The 14,406-nt window shown below is 40.8% G+C and overlaps 1 long non-coding RNA gene across 1 annotated transcript in view; it reads right to left on the bottom strand.

Moving 5' to 3' along the window:
• Window positions 1–1,776: 1,776 nt before the first annotated feature.
• LOC145516710 (uncharacterized) overlaps window positions 1,777–14,406 on the bottom strand; it is a 55,097-nt gene continuing 42,467 nt past the window's right edge. The window contains exon 4 of the long non-coding RNA XR_014061691.1: window positions 1,777–2,001. This is a non-coding gene — a long non-coding RNA (uncharacterized LOC145516710). The remainder of the gene's footprint in view (window positions 2,002–14,406) is intronic.

The following is a 14,406-nucleotide window of genomic DNA, read 5'->3' as shown; positions in this document are numbered from 1 at the left end:
AAAGCAGTGGACCAGCACTGTTGAGAAGGAAATGCCGAGCTCTTTCCCAACTTGAGATTTGATTCAGATACCTGGTCTACACTCCCTGACCTGATAGAACACTGACCTCAAAAAATTAGGACTGCTGTCCAAACACCCGAGGTTTCCTGTTCCAGTACAGACTGATTATCATCAGTTCAGTTCTCTAAAACTCCAGGGAATGATTTTTTTTCTTCCTTCTAAAGCAGGGTCTGGCTGGGAGAGGAGCTTTTCTAGAGCACTTGGCATAGCCTTTAGTTATGCCCACTGCAAAACAGGCTTAACTACATCCTCTCCAAGGAGCCCCACCTGGGGGCTTCTGTGCCCCCGACAGGGGACTTGACTCTTCCTCCCCACCTCCCTCAGCACCCATTGTCCCCACTCTCCCTCCCCACCGGGCTGCACTTTGGATGAAAGGTTTTTGGTTGGTTGAAGGAAAATAGTAGCTGGTCAAGGAAACTGCCCCCATGGTATTTCTTCTAAAACAAAGAGCATCTCTTGAATTAGAATAGGGGAGATAAACGAAATGGGTTTCTACTAAGATTTGATAGTTCAGGGAAATTGATTCAGTGAGTGGTGTGATCCCCATTCCAGCCTGCCCTGTTGTGCTGGGGATTCCAAGATCTTTGTGATCAAAGCCCTGACTCCAGGTAACATGGTAATGCCTCACACAGTACAATGGTGAATGATGTATGTGATCTGGAATCTTTAAAACCTGAAATGAAATTCTACCTCTGCTATTTATGACCCTTTCTACTTTGGGCACCTTTACCTCTCAAAAGTTGAATTCATACCTCATGCCTTTGGTATGAGGCTTTGCAGTGGCTCGGATGGTAAAGCGTCTGCCTGCGATGCAGGAGACCCGGGTTCAATCCCCGGGTCAGGAAGATCCCCTGGAGAAGGAAATGACAACCCACTCCAGTATTCTTGCCTGGAAAATCCCATGGACGGAGGAGCCTGCAGGCTCCAGTCCACGGGGTTGCAAAGAGTTGGACATGACTGAGCGACTTCACTTTCACCTCTCAAAAGTTGAATTCATACCTCATGCCTATTTTTTGGAGTCTTTAAAAACTATACATGAGCCAGAAAGAAAAAATACTATAGTTGACATATTGCCATAAAGACAACTTAAAATCAATGTTTACAGCTTTCAGCTAATTTTCCTAGGCAAATGAATCTTTCATATAACAAATGGCAATATCAAAATCTTATGGCTTGAATTGGAACAGCTATACCTGGTTTTTTCCAGGGGGAAAAAATAGTTAACTCTCTAAAGGACCCATCTTTGAGAAGGAGCCAGTCCAAACCTGAGGATATGTAAAGTTGCACCCTTCAAGCAAATAGGGGAGAAGGGAACTAACCTAAGTTTATTTTCATGAAAGTAGAAATATGTTGGGATCAAGTTTACTGTAATGGTTGCAATCTACCATTTAGTTTATGTAGTCTCATTAGAGCTGTAGATTGGTTGTATAAAACATACATATGGAACCTATAACACATCCTCTATTTCCTCATCAGCAAAAGGAAATAAAAACAAAATTGAATGCCTCTTAAGCACTCGATACTTCATACAACAGTATGGAATTAGATTGTGATAAGAATCCCATTTTTCAGCCAAGGAATACTATGTCCAAGAGCAACTTGCCTGAGGTCAGTGGGTTAGTAGGCAGCTTAACCAGGAGTCCAGCTCCAGTGTGCCAGTTCCAAAGCCCACGCTCGTTTTGTTGCAGTGACACAAATGAACAACATACCAGAAAATTGTCAGTAGACATTTAGTAAATGTAAATATGCGGTAAAAACACATTCTGCTGAGAATCAGAGGGAATAAAGGTGATACTGAAACCACAAGAGAGCAGCCCACTTCTTCCAAGTCCTGTCAATTAATTCTTCAAGACCCTGTAGAGCAATCTGAGGACAGCCATTCAATCTGGTCATAAAAACTGGTTGGAACCTTTACCACCACCTAGAGGTCATTGGATTGAACTGCAAAAACAAAGGGAAAACGTTATTGAAGTCAAGTGCCGTGCATATTATGGTTTTTCCATTACCATATTGAACTGACATAATATTAGATCCCTGGGAGAAACATATGATCCTCAGAAAAGAGATAGTTTCCAGCCTCCAGAACATAAAGTAAGTCAAGAAGTGGAGAAGACCATCTGGAGAAAGAGGTTGTTCCAAGAATATTCTGCCTTAGTTTAAGTTGCCACTTCCTGTACCAGCAGCTACATTTTGAAGAGCATATGTTCAACACGTGCTCCAGAGAGACAGCCATTAATACCATCATCTTGCTTCCTGGGAAGGATGATGTAAGGGGCAAAGAGAAAGGAATATGTGACAATCCAACCTTTTACATTCTCAAACCTGAACTTCTGGTTCATTCTTGATGTATTTAGGCAAGATCAGAAGAAGCAAATTTAATATGTATTCCATGATTTTATTTTCTCGAAAAAATAATCATTTTTATTTTAATATTTGTGGAACAGATGAAAAACCTCCCATCTGAGACACTTGAGAGGAAGAAAAGGAAAAGGAAAAAGAATACGGAAGGGTCTCATACTACTTTAAAAGAAGTATGTCTTCTATGATTCAGACTTTGCCTCTCAGTAAGAGTCTCAGTCCATTTTGTATCTACACAGCCAGGGTGCTGGTGACGCTGAAACCACCTTAGATCTGCTCTGGGTTTGGGTTGACTTCTTCTCTATGCCACACCAGCAGAAAGTTTGGTTATGAGTCATTGCATACCAAGACCCTTCACACAACCAAACAGACCTTCTGGTGGAGATTCTGGAATTGACTCCTTCTAGACTCACACCTATACATTTTATAATTAAATTGTCAAAAGCTAAAGACAGGGAAAGACTTTTAAAAGTAGCAATAAAAAAGCAACTTATTATATACATGGGAATCCTCATAAGACTATCAGCAGATTTTTCATCAGCAACTTTACAGGCCAGAAGGGAGTGGTATGATATATTCAAAATCCTGAAAGAAAAAAAAAAACCTTGCCAATCAAGAATACATTATCAGACAAGGTTTTGCTTCATAACTGAAGGAGAGAGAAAGAGTTTTCCAGACAAAAGCTGAAGACAAGTTCATCGCCCTTTGACTAGCCTTCAGGAAATTGTTAAAGGGAGTTCTTCAAGCTGAAATAAAGACCCTAATTAGTAGCAGGAAAACAAAACAAAGTTATAACTCATCTGTAAATGTAAATATATAAAGTCATGAACATGCTAATGTCATAATGGTGGTGAATAGATCATTTATAACACTAGAATGAAAGTTAAAGGACAAAAGTATTAAAAATAACTAAAACTATAATACAATTGGTTAATGGAAATACAATTTTTAAAAGTTGTAAATTGTGACATCAAAATCATAAAATCAGGGTTAGTGTCTCAATATCAAATTTTGTTCAAAACTAGGTTGTTATCAGCTTAAATAGACTTATTAATATGTTTTATTTTAAAAATACAATAAAAATACATGATCATCAGCAGGCCACATCATTAGAGTACCACCTAGTGGTCCAGCCTCTTGCCCAGAGCACTCTACTGTAAGTGGAGCTGATTGAAGCTATGCCTATGGATGGGCTACTTAGAGCATGAAGAAGGGGCGAGCACACAGAATTCCTCATGTCTTCGGGGTGCGGTGTGTGGTATAATGAATAACTGTTCAACATCCAAAGTGATTTGAGGTTAGTGAACAAAGTTAATAAGTTAAACTTCAAAAAGGAGTTTACTTGCCAATTGGATGACGTCAAAATAAACTGCCTGCAGATGGTTTTCATTGCAAGTAACTAGTGTATGCTTTTGCCAGGTTTGCCCAATTTTGCATCTGGGACTGTAGTAGGGTATCGAATGGTCTTCTGTGGTTAGAAGATCTCTCCTTTTATAGTGATGCCAGAGGCAGAGTTGGCTCCAGGGATCTAAAAGCATGTATCTTTCCACTCAAAAAATTGCCTTCCACCCAATGTGCTCCTTTGAAACACAAGAACAATACAGTTCCCTGAGATTCTCTGCTAGTAATTAGCTGCCTTGGGGCCCAGGATTCTCAGATGGGAGCTCAGCATCCTTCTTTCGTTTACAGGGAAACCATTCAGACCCCCTTAGATGAAAGCAACCGGAGATGGCCATGAAAACAATTAGCGTACTTTAGAAATAAGCAATTTAGAAAAACAACAGACAGGAGGTTTGAGGCATCTCTTTAAAAGTGATCAAAATGGGAATGGTAAGGAACATGCCATGGGAAGAGTTTGGGCATGTTATATGTTTGTGACAAATACCAGGCAACAGGGCTGAAAAAGTGTCACATGGATGTCAGATGGTGTCCGGTGAAATCTCAGTTGGTTGAGAATGGCATTCGACTAAGTTGGAATCCTGTGAAGGTGGGAGTCTCTTGAGTTAGAATGTGGTGGTTCTAAGTGTAGAACTTTCCTGGTGGCTCAGACAGTAAAGCGTCTGCCTACAATGCGGGAGACCTGGATTCGATCCCTGGGTTGAGAAGATCCCCTAGAGAAGGAAATGGCAACTCACTGCAGTACTATTGCATGGAAAGTCCCATGGACGGAGGAGCCTGGTAGGCTATAGTCCATGGGTTCGCAGAGTCAGACATGACTGAGCAACTTCACTTAAGTGCAGACTAGAGCAACGACAGAAAGACCAGTGTTATGCACAGAGAGATTCTCAGAGAGGTCTCCTCAACCATGAATAAGTCAAGGAGCTGGACCAAGGGTAGGTTGTCTTGTTGAAAGGGAAACTTTGCAACATTTAGGCGAAGTTAGAAGGGGGAAACTAGGAGAGAGTTGGGGCCCAAAGCATCCACTGTCCTGGTGGATACACCCTGACTAGAATAACTCCTTTTCACCCTCTAAGAGCTCTCCAGGCTGTTTTTCGTTAAGGTAAGTACAACTCAGAATCTATTTAAATTGCACTGCAAATGTTGAGGCCCTTGAACTAAAACTTACAGAGGCTTACATCTAAAGTGGTTCCAAACAGAAATGCCTGAGAAATTTGATTCTTTTTTTTTTTTGGAAGGCTTGAGGAAGCAGAAATAAGAACTCTTAAAAAGTACCTAGGACTTTATTATATGGAGCTCTCACATTCCTCTAGGGTTTCAAATGGAGTGTTTGCTCTTCTATCTTGATGGTGATTGGTGGTCAGGATTATTATAGCTAATTATAACCATTTTGGGGGATTGCTAGGTATGACTTGAAGTATCGGGTTCATGGGCTCTGTGGTACAACCGGCTTAAGCAATTTGGTGTTTTCATCTTTTGCTTTCCTAGCACTTTAAACTGCACCAGTCCCCAGACATCCCTTGAAAATGTGCAATCAGAAACACTGTTTACACATTCAGAAACAAAGATGCGCATTGTTATTGGAGAGACTCAGGGGAATCCAGGGTGTCATCTTACTGTGGACATTGCTCCTGACTCTTGTCTTGTTATACCCACTGCAGAATACAGCTCTCTCCCAACCCTCTCCCTGCCTATGGTTCTGGATCAGTGAGGTCTAGCTTTCCTGTGGAATTTTAATTATGCTTGTTTGAGCCTATGCTAACCTCCTGTTTGTGCGATGACCTGGTCTTGAACATATAAAAGACTAATGTCACTGGGTAGGGGATGTGCTTGGATGTGCTATGTTCACGTGTTCCTGCACCACTGAAAGACTGGATTCACTGATGGGTTTTCCATTTTAGCATCTAACTGTCCTTTCTAGAAGACCAGTCTCTCTTTTCACTTCCACACCACAGAAACCACGAATTATAAATTCTTTAAGTTAAAAAATTGATACAAAAGGACAATTTTTTGTACATACAGTCAAAGCTATGGTTTTCCAGTAGTCTAGTATGGATGTGAGAGTTGGACCAAAAAGAAGGCTGAGTGCCGAAGAATTGATGCTTTTGGACTGTGGTGTTGGAGAAGACTCTTGAGAGTCCCTTGGACAGCAAGGAGATCAAACCAGTCAATCCTAAAGGAAATCAATCCTGAATAGTCATTGGAAGGACTGATGCTGAAGCTGAAACTCCAATACTTTGGCCACCTGAATGCAAAGAGCCGACTCATTAGAAAAGACCCTGATGCTGGGAAAGATTGAAGGCAGGAGGAGAAGGGGATGATAGATGGTGAGATGGTTGGATGGCATCACCGACTCAATGGACATGTGTTTGAGCAAGTTTTGGGAGATGGTGAAGGACAGGGAAGACTGGCGTGCTGCAGTCCATGGGATCACAAAAAGTTGGACACGACTGAGTGACTGAACAACAACAACAAACATTCTCAACTTGAAGGCTGCCCCATTCTTCCTGTAGCTCAAAGTCTATATGCTTGACCAGTAATAGTGGCCCCTAGGCTGCTCTTCTGGCAAAATCTTCCCAAACCAGGTCTGGATACCTGTGGAGTTAAAGTATGGTCACTCTGTCCAGTTTCCCATTCTTTAACTGGTGTATAAAAATTAAATTGGAACTGAGTTGAATAGAAATTAATTGAAATGTTTAGAATGATGGCAGATTCATACTTGGGGGAAAAACATGTATTCATTCATTTATTCATGCAATAAAATTCTGCCATTGTGAAACTCACAGCCAAGCAAATGTCTCTCAGAAGATATGCCCAAGGTTACAATGAGGATGGAAAAAGCACTGAAAAATCCAAAAATGTGGAGCCCAAACTTCCAAGTAAGAATGACAGAATCTACCTTATTATAGCAATGGAGAGGGAACTATGTTGGAAACAATGAAAAATTACATCTAAAATTTAGCAATTTGAAAATTTTTTCAATTTTATTTATGTGTATTTCTACACAACCAAAGAATTTCAAAATAGAGCTACATCAGAGGAATCTTGGGGAAATGCTTTAAAATAATGAGGCTTTTGAAAGCAAAGTACGGTTACAGAATTGGGTATTTGTTTTGCTTTTGGGTGGAATCTGACAATCTGAGTTCATAAAACAAAAGCTTGCTTTCCAGCAGTATGGACTTTGAGCAGATTTCACTACTCAGTTCACATAAACTTGGAAGGAAACAAGTGAGGCTCAGGGCCCAACTTCAAGCTTTCCAAAGACAGCCACTGGTGCTCAGAGATCTGAGATAGGAAAATGGAGTTCTCTAGCCTGAAGTACCAAGCATGCTGTGACCTCTCCCTGCAGAGGAATGAGCTATTCCTTTAACCTCAACCTGCCAGCTTGATTTGGGACTTTGGCAGCAGTTACTGAATCCTGGCGTCATCAAGAAGCCCAAAGGAACAACTGCTTATTCAGTTCAGATGGCAGAAAGAAAGCTCAAAGCTCAAATAGGAGACCCACTCTGATACTCTGCTCATCGTCTCCAGTAGAATTTCCACAGCACTTAAGACAACGTGCTTTCCCTTTGCTTGGTAGAAGCAATGTCAGAGTCTGTGGGCTTGAGATACTTGTACAATATGAGAAGAGGGAAGGGTGTCCCTTAACTAATAGTCTTAGAATATCAGGAAACTTAGGAACAGAAACCAGTGAAGCCCCAAAGGCATGGGGCATTTAGTTAGAGTATGGCAGTCTCTCTGGCTCTTCATGTAAACTGTGAGCCACAGTTAATACACTGCCCTCTATATAAATTAAGAACATTCAGACTTAATAAATAAGGTCAGTAAATATTTGATGAATGAAGGAATGGTGAATTTTATGTGATAGAAGCCAGTCAATTATTATAAGTCCTCAGTGGGTATTCTGGGCAGTGTTTTGATCCATTCTCCTCCTCAAGCTCCAGAGGTAACAAATCCAAGAACTTAAGCTTAGCTTGAAGGACACAGGTGAAATGAACTGAAAATAAAGGCACAGGTCTAGGTCAGGCACAACGTGAATAACCAGTGCAGCCACTGGTATGTGTTGGCCATAGCTTGGCAACCATTGTGGTTGGGCTCTTCTGAGAAGTAGGGATAAGTTGATGGTTAGACTCCTAGAGGCAAGAAACAGAAGAAGGAAGGAAGTTATGGTCCTTCTGCTCCACCCAACAGATCTGCACTGCTTGCTCTTCAGACCATATGCCACTTCTCATCCCATCTCTTTACTCTCACTGTCCCAGACTTGAAATGCCCTCGCTTAAACCCTCTACCTGTTGAAATTCTACTCATGCCTTTTTTTGGAAATCCAAAAAAGACGGGGTATGTGTATATGCAAAACGGATTCACTTTGTTATACAGCAGAAACTAACACAAGATTGTAAAGCAATTATACTCTGATTTAAAAAATTCATTTAAAAAACAGGAAATAAAAAGTTAAAAAGATAAAGACAAAACCCTAAGGAAAAAAAAAAAAATCCCCACGCCTGGCACAGGGAAAGACCCAGCTATCAACGGGCTCATTCAACTTTCCTCTAAGAATGTAATTTCTTGGACCCACTCATGTAATCAAGATGTCAGCAGTTTCCCTGCCCCCTCAGTTCTGATAATCTCATCAAACTCCTACTTCTATGGCCTGAGATAATGCAAAACCCACCTCATAATGTCTGCAAATACTTGCATCCTGTTTCCTTCTGCCTCTCAGCCTCAACAGTCTCACCACCTCCAGGCCTGTGTGTGCGTGCTAAGTCGCTTCAGTCATGTCTGACTCTGCCACCCCATGGACCGTAGTCCCTCAGGCTCCTCTGTCCATGGGATTCTCCAGGCAAGAATACTGGAGTGAGTTGCCATGCCCTCCTCCAGGGGATCTTCCTGACCCAGCGATGGAACCCGCGTCTCCTGTGTCTCCTACACTGGTAGGCAGATTCTTTACCACTAGAGCTACCTCCAGGCCTGCTGACTCCTAAACAGCTTGCCAAGCTGTCTCTTTTCATTTCAGCAAGAAGTTCAACCACAGCAAGCAGCCCTGGTTGTTTTGCAGACATCCTTCAATCACAGGACAGGGGCATTCTGGCAAGTTTGGGCTCCTCCACACTCCCCGCACTCCCTTTTCTCCTCCCCTCACCATCCTGGAGTTATCAATAAATCCCTCCTCTTACCACCATGCCCATCCCAGATGCCTTGGGGCTCTCACCTACTACCTCAAAGGGCTTATTAAAGTATTTCTTCCAGGCCTATACAGTGGTTTTATATGAAGAATTCTGGAGAATATTCTCTCCATTCATTACCTAACTATATGCCATTGTATAGGAACTATGATATAAGGAGCCTGTTTGAGGTCTTCTGGTTTTCCATATTCTTAGAACCAGATCAATCAGTCTTGCGTGCTTTTTTTATTTTTTGCTCTTTCACTTCAGTATTTCTTATTTCCAATTCTTAGCTCCTTGTTCTGATTTCTTTCATTCATTTATCTATCTGAGATAGATTTATTCAGACTCTACTATGCGCCATGGGGCTCTCTGGGCAAGAATACTGGAGTGAGTTGCCATTTCCATCTCCAGGGGATCTTCCCAGATCAGGGATCAAAGCTGAGTCCCCTGCATTGGTAGGTGGATTCTTTACCACTGAGCTGCCAATAGCAGCTGGTAAAATCGATTATTTTGAAATTCAAAGACAGACGTCTTCTAATCCAGTATTTCTCAAAAGCAGTCTGTACACAGGTTAATCAGAATCACTTGGTCAGTGTTGTAAAAATAAAGATTCCTAGGCCTCTCCCAGGTCTTCTTCAGCAAAGTCTTCAAGGCAGGATACTGGGAATCTGCTTTTTAAAGTTTCTAATTTGATTCTCCTCACGGCCTGCTTTTGGAACCACATTTCCAAGGCTGTCTCCAACTCAACAGAAGAATCCACCCAACACATTTCTGACATGAAAACAAGCAGCCTCATCCTGGATACATGCAGAGATACAGAATTTACAACTTCACAGAGAGGATTTTTTTTGTGCATGGGTTTTTGTTTTTTTTAATGGAATAACACTATTAGTTTCTTGCATGCTAAGTTGCTTCAGTTGTGTCCAACTCTGTGCAACTCCATGGACTGTAGCCCACCAGGCTCCTCTGTCCATGGAATTCTCTAGGCAAGAATGCTGGAGTAGGTTGCCATGCCTTCCTCCAGGGGATCTTCCCCACCTAGGAATCGAACCCGCATCTCTTATGTCTTCTGCATTGGCAGACAAGTTCTTTACCACTAGCTCCACCTGGGAAGCCCTTAATCTTTCTTATCAGTCACAAATTCAATATCCTTCCCTCTGTCAGAAAGACAATCCATAGAAGATCAAATCCAGAGGCCACAAATATGTAAACATTAATAGTATGGAGTATAAGTTAAAATAACATTTTTTTTTATACTCATCAGAATGGCAAAAATTAAAAAGAGGAATAGTGTTTATTGTTGGCAGAGATGTAGGGAGAAGAGTATTCTTTTATATTCTTGGTGAAAATGTGCAGTTATACAGACCTTTTGGAAAATCGTCTGGCCACATCTGTTAAAGTTAAAAACACATACACACTTTGACTTAGTAATCTCACTTCTGACAATCTATCCCACAGAAATTTTTAAAAAACAAAAATTTATATACAAGAAAAATGTCAAGTTTTGGCAAAAGCAGGAAACAAGCAAAACTATCACACACTCCTGGTAGAAGTGTAAACTGATACAGCCTCCTTGAAAACCTGTTTGTCACTGTCTTCTAAATCTGAACATATGCATGCCTTGTGATGCATTCGTGCCACCCTTGGTATATGCCCACCGGAAATGTTTACGTATGTTCACCAGAAGAAGTGTAGAGGAATGTTAACCGCAGCACTGTGCATACTGGAAGCTGCACAAACTGTCACGAAGAGTAGAATGGACAGATGAAGTGTCACATCCATTTACTGATACACTGTACAGGAATAAAAATGAACACATTATAACACCAAACGTCAGTGTGGGTGAATCTCACAAAGGAAGCCAGGTATGACAGAATCATAAAAACCCTACAATATTGTAGGGTTATTATTCCCATTTACAGATGAAGAAACAGAGGCAAGAAAGATTAAGTGACTCACCCAAAGTCACAGTGCTGGCATATGGTGGAATTTCTAGAAGCTACAAAAAGCAAAATGGTAGAAATTTTCAGTGACAGTAGAGAGAACCACACAGAGAATGCTCTATCAATATTTAGTCACAAACCAAAACTCTTTGGAAATGAATGTTCTATAAGGTGCAAAGCCATCTGACAATGTTACCATCCAGTCAGTGTTTAAATGTCTTTTCACAAGACTAATAATAAGTTAATATTTGTGGAGCACTAACTGACCAGGAGTCAGCCACAGGTCTGAGCCCTTAACCTACCTTTTCATTAAGCTACCCAACCACACATGAGTAGGTACTGCTGATCATCTGTGTCCTGTTTATCAGCAACAAATTCCAGGCCTTGTCTTCTCTAGCCCATGCTCTTCCCTGTGACTTCATGGAAATCACATGTGCTCTTAAGCTGGTGATCTGGGTCTGGATGAAGTCCCAGGTTTTACCAGCTGTGGGACCTTCAACAAGTTATTCAGCTTCCAAGTAAAATTCTATAACAAGATCTTCATGGAGCTGTGAGGAGCTGATGAGCTGAGGAGTATGAATTAGGAGCTCACCAGCTGGCACGCTGAAGGCTATCTGTAAAAGCTGATGTCCTTTGGAACATGGAATACCCTTCCATTGCCATACTCCACCCCCGATATTTTAAAAATTGTTTTATATTAGACTGTAGTTGATTTACAATATTGTGTTAGTTTCAGGTGTACAGAAAAGAGATTCAGCTATACATATATGTATTCTTTATCAAATTCTTTTCCCATTTAGGTTATTACAGAATATTGAGTGAGTTCCCTGTGTTATATAGTAGGTCCTTGTTGATTACCTATTTTATATACAATAGTTTGTTAATCCTAATCTCCTGTTTTGTTCCCCCACCTTTCCCCTTGGAGTAAGAAATGGCAACCCACTCCAGTATTCTTGCCTGGAAAATTCCGTGGACAGAGGAGCCCGGCAGGCTGCAGTCTATAAAGAGACTCACAGAGTCAGACACGACTGTGCGACTGAGCATGCACACACCATTCCACTTGTTATTGTTGTTCAGTCACCCAGTCACGTCTGACTCTTTGCGACCCCATGGACTGCAGCACTCCAAGCCTCCCTGTCCCTCACCATCTCCTAAAGTCTGCCGAAGTTGGTGTTCATTGCATCATTGATGCTGTCCAGCCATCTCATCCTCTGAAGCCCTCTTCTCCTTCTCCCTCGATCTTTCCCAGCATCAGAGACTTTTCCAATGAGTCATCTGTGTACATCAGATGACCAAAATACTAGAGCTTCAGCGTCAGTCCTTCCAGTGAATATCCAGGGTTGATCTCCATTTAGATTGACTGATTTGATCTCCTTGCTGTCCAAGGGACTCTCAGGAGTCTTCTCCAGCACCACAGTTTGAAGGCATCAATTCTTTGGTGTTCTGCCTTCTTTACGGTCCAGTTCTCACAACCATTATTGACCACTGGGAAGACCATAGCCTTGACCATAGCCTTTGTCAGCAAAGTAATGTCTCTGCTTTTCATCACACTGTCTAGGTTTGTCATTGCTTTCCTGCCAAGAAGCAATTGTTCTGATTTCATGGCTAAAGTCACTGTCTGCAGTGATTTTGGAGCCCAAGAAGAGGAAATCTGTCACTATTTCCACCTTTTCCCTTTCTATTTGCCATGCAGTAATGGGACCGGATGCCATGATCTTAGTTTTTTTAATATTTAGTCTTAAGCTGGCTCTTTCACTCTCCTCCTTCACCCTCATCAAGAAGTTCTTTAGTTCCTCTTCACTTTCTGCCATTAGAGTGGTATCATCTGCATTTCTGAGGTTGTTGATGTTTCTCCCGCCTATCTTGATTCTGGCTTGTAACTCATCCAGTCTGGCATTTCTTATGATGTGCAGCGTCTAGGTTAAACAAGAAGAGTGACAGCGGACAGCCCTGTCGCACTCCTTATCCATCTTGAACCAATCAGCTGTTCCATACCGGGTTCTAACTTGTTTCTTGACTCTCATACAGGGTTCTCTTACCTTTCCCCTTAGGTAAACATAAATTTGTTTTCTACACCTCTGACTCTATTTTGTAAATAAGTTCATTCATATCATTTTTTGATTCTGCATATAAGTGACATATGGTATTTGTCTTTCTCTGTCTGACCTGCTTCACTTAGAGTGATAATCTCTAGGTCCATCCATGTTGCTACAAATGGCATTATTTCATTCTTGTTAATGGCTGAGTAATATTCCATTGTATATATATACCACCTCTTCTTTATCCATTCATCTGTCGATGGACACTTAGGTTGCTTCCGTGTCTTGGCTGTTGTAAACAGCATTACAATGAACACCTGGGTTCATGTACCCTTTCGAACCATGGTTTTCTCCAGATACATGCCCAGGAGTGGGATTGCTGGATCATATGGTAGCTCTAGTTTTTGTTTTAAAGTTCATCTTGATGGAAAAAGTACCATTTTGTTTAATTTTGAAACCTGTTATAGTACAACTTTGCAGCACAAAGATGTGTATCCAAGTTCTGCAGATTTAATATTAGTGCTACTATGTAGTAGACATTGAGCTATGTACTTGATATACATTATCTCATTTTTAATGAATTAATTTAAAATATTTTATTCTGAAATAATTTTAAATTACAGAAGACTGTCAAGAATCATATCAAGAACTTCCCTATACCCTTCACCCAAGTTCATGAGTTTTCACTAATTTTAACATGTGCCGCATTTGAGTGCTATGTGTGCCTACACCCTCCCTCCCTCTCTCTCTGCACACACACATACAGTAATCTTTTCTGAACCATTTGAGAGAACTCTCCAGACATCATATCCCTTTACCAGTTCAGTGTGTATTTTCTGAGATAAAAGCAGCTATCAAATTCAGGAAATTTAATACTGATGTAATACTTTAATCTACCATATAATGCAAATTTCATCCATTGTCCTAATAATATCCTGCAAAGCAATTTTGGGTACATTATCCAGTCCAACAACACATTGATACTTTTTAGAATAACTAAGATATCTGTATATTATTTTGACAATATTTTGTTGTCATGAATTTATTTTTAATGTGGGATTTTCATAAAGTTTCTTCAAAGATCAACTGACCCATTCCCCTTAAAGAGATCAGTCCAGTCTCAACAGGACCAGGTTTGTGAAGATAAATTTGCTTACCCATTCACTGAAGCATCAAGGCAAAAATAAATAAATAAAAAATCCAGAGGGAAAGATTTGGAACTATCTGTTTGCTGTGTGCCCGTGGCCCAAGAAGTGAAGGAAAACAAACCCGTTTTCCACTTCTCTGTTAAAATTCTGGTATGTGGTGGACTCTCTGTTTTCACAATTAACTGCAGAATCTTGACTGATGAATGGGTATTTTTTAACCCATTTCTGATCATTTTAAATTTAAAGATAGCAACATAATTCTACTTAGTGGGCCACTGATTGAAGGGAAATTGCA

This window comes from Giraffa tippelskirchi, chromosome 8 (genome assembly GCF_054371585.1).
Source record: "Giraffa tippelskirchi isolate mGirTip1 chromosome 8, T2T-mGirTip1v1.2.pri, whole genome shotgun sequence".
NCBI classification, from domain to species: Eukaryota; Metazoa; Chordata; class Mammalia; order Artiodactyla; family Giraffidae; genus Giraffa; species Giraffa tippelskirchi.
The sequence above is the reverse complement of the archived record's forward strand: the minus strand, read 5'-3'. Positions and strand labels throughout refer to the sequence as shown.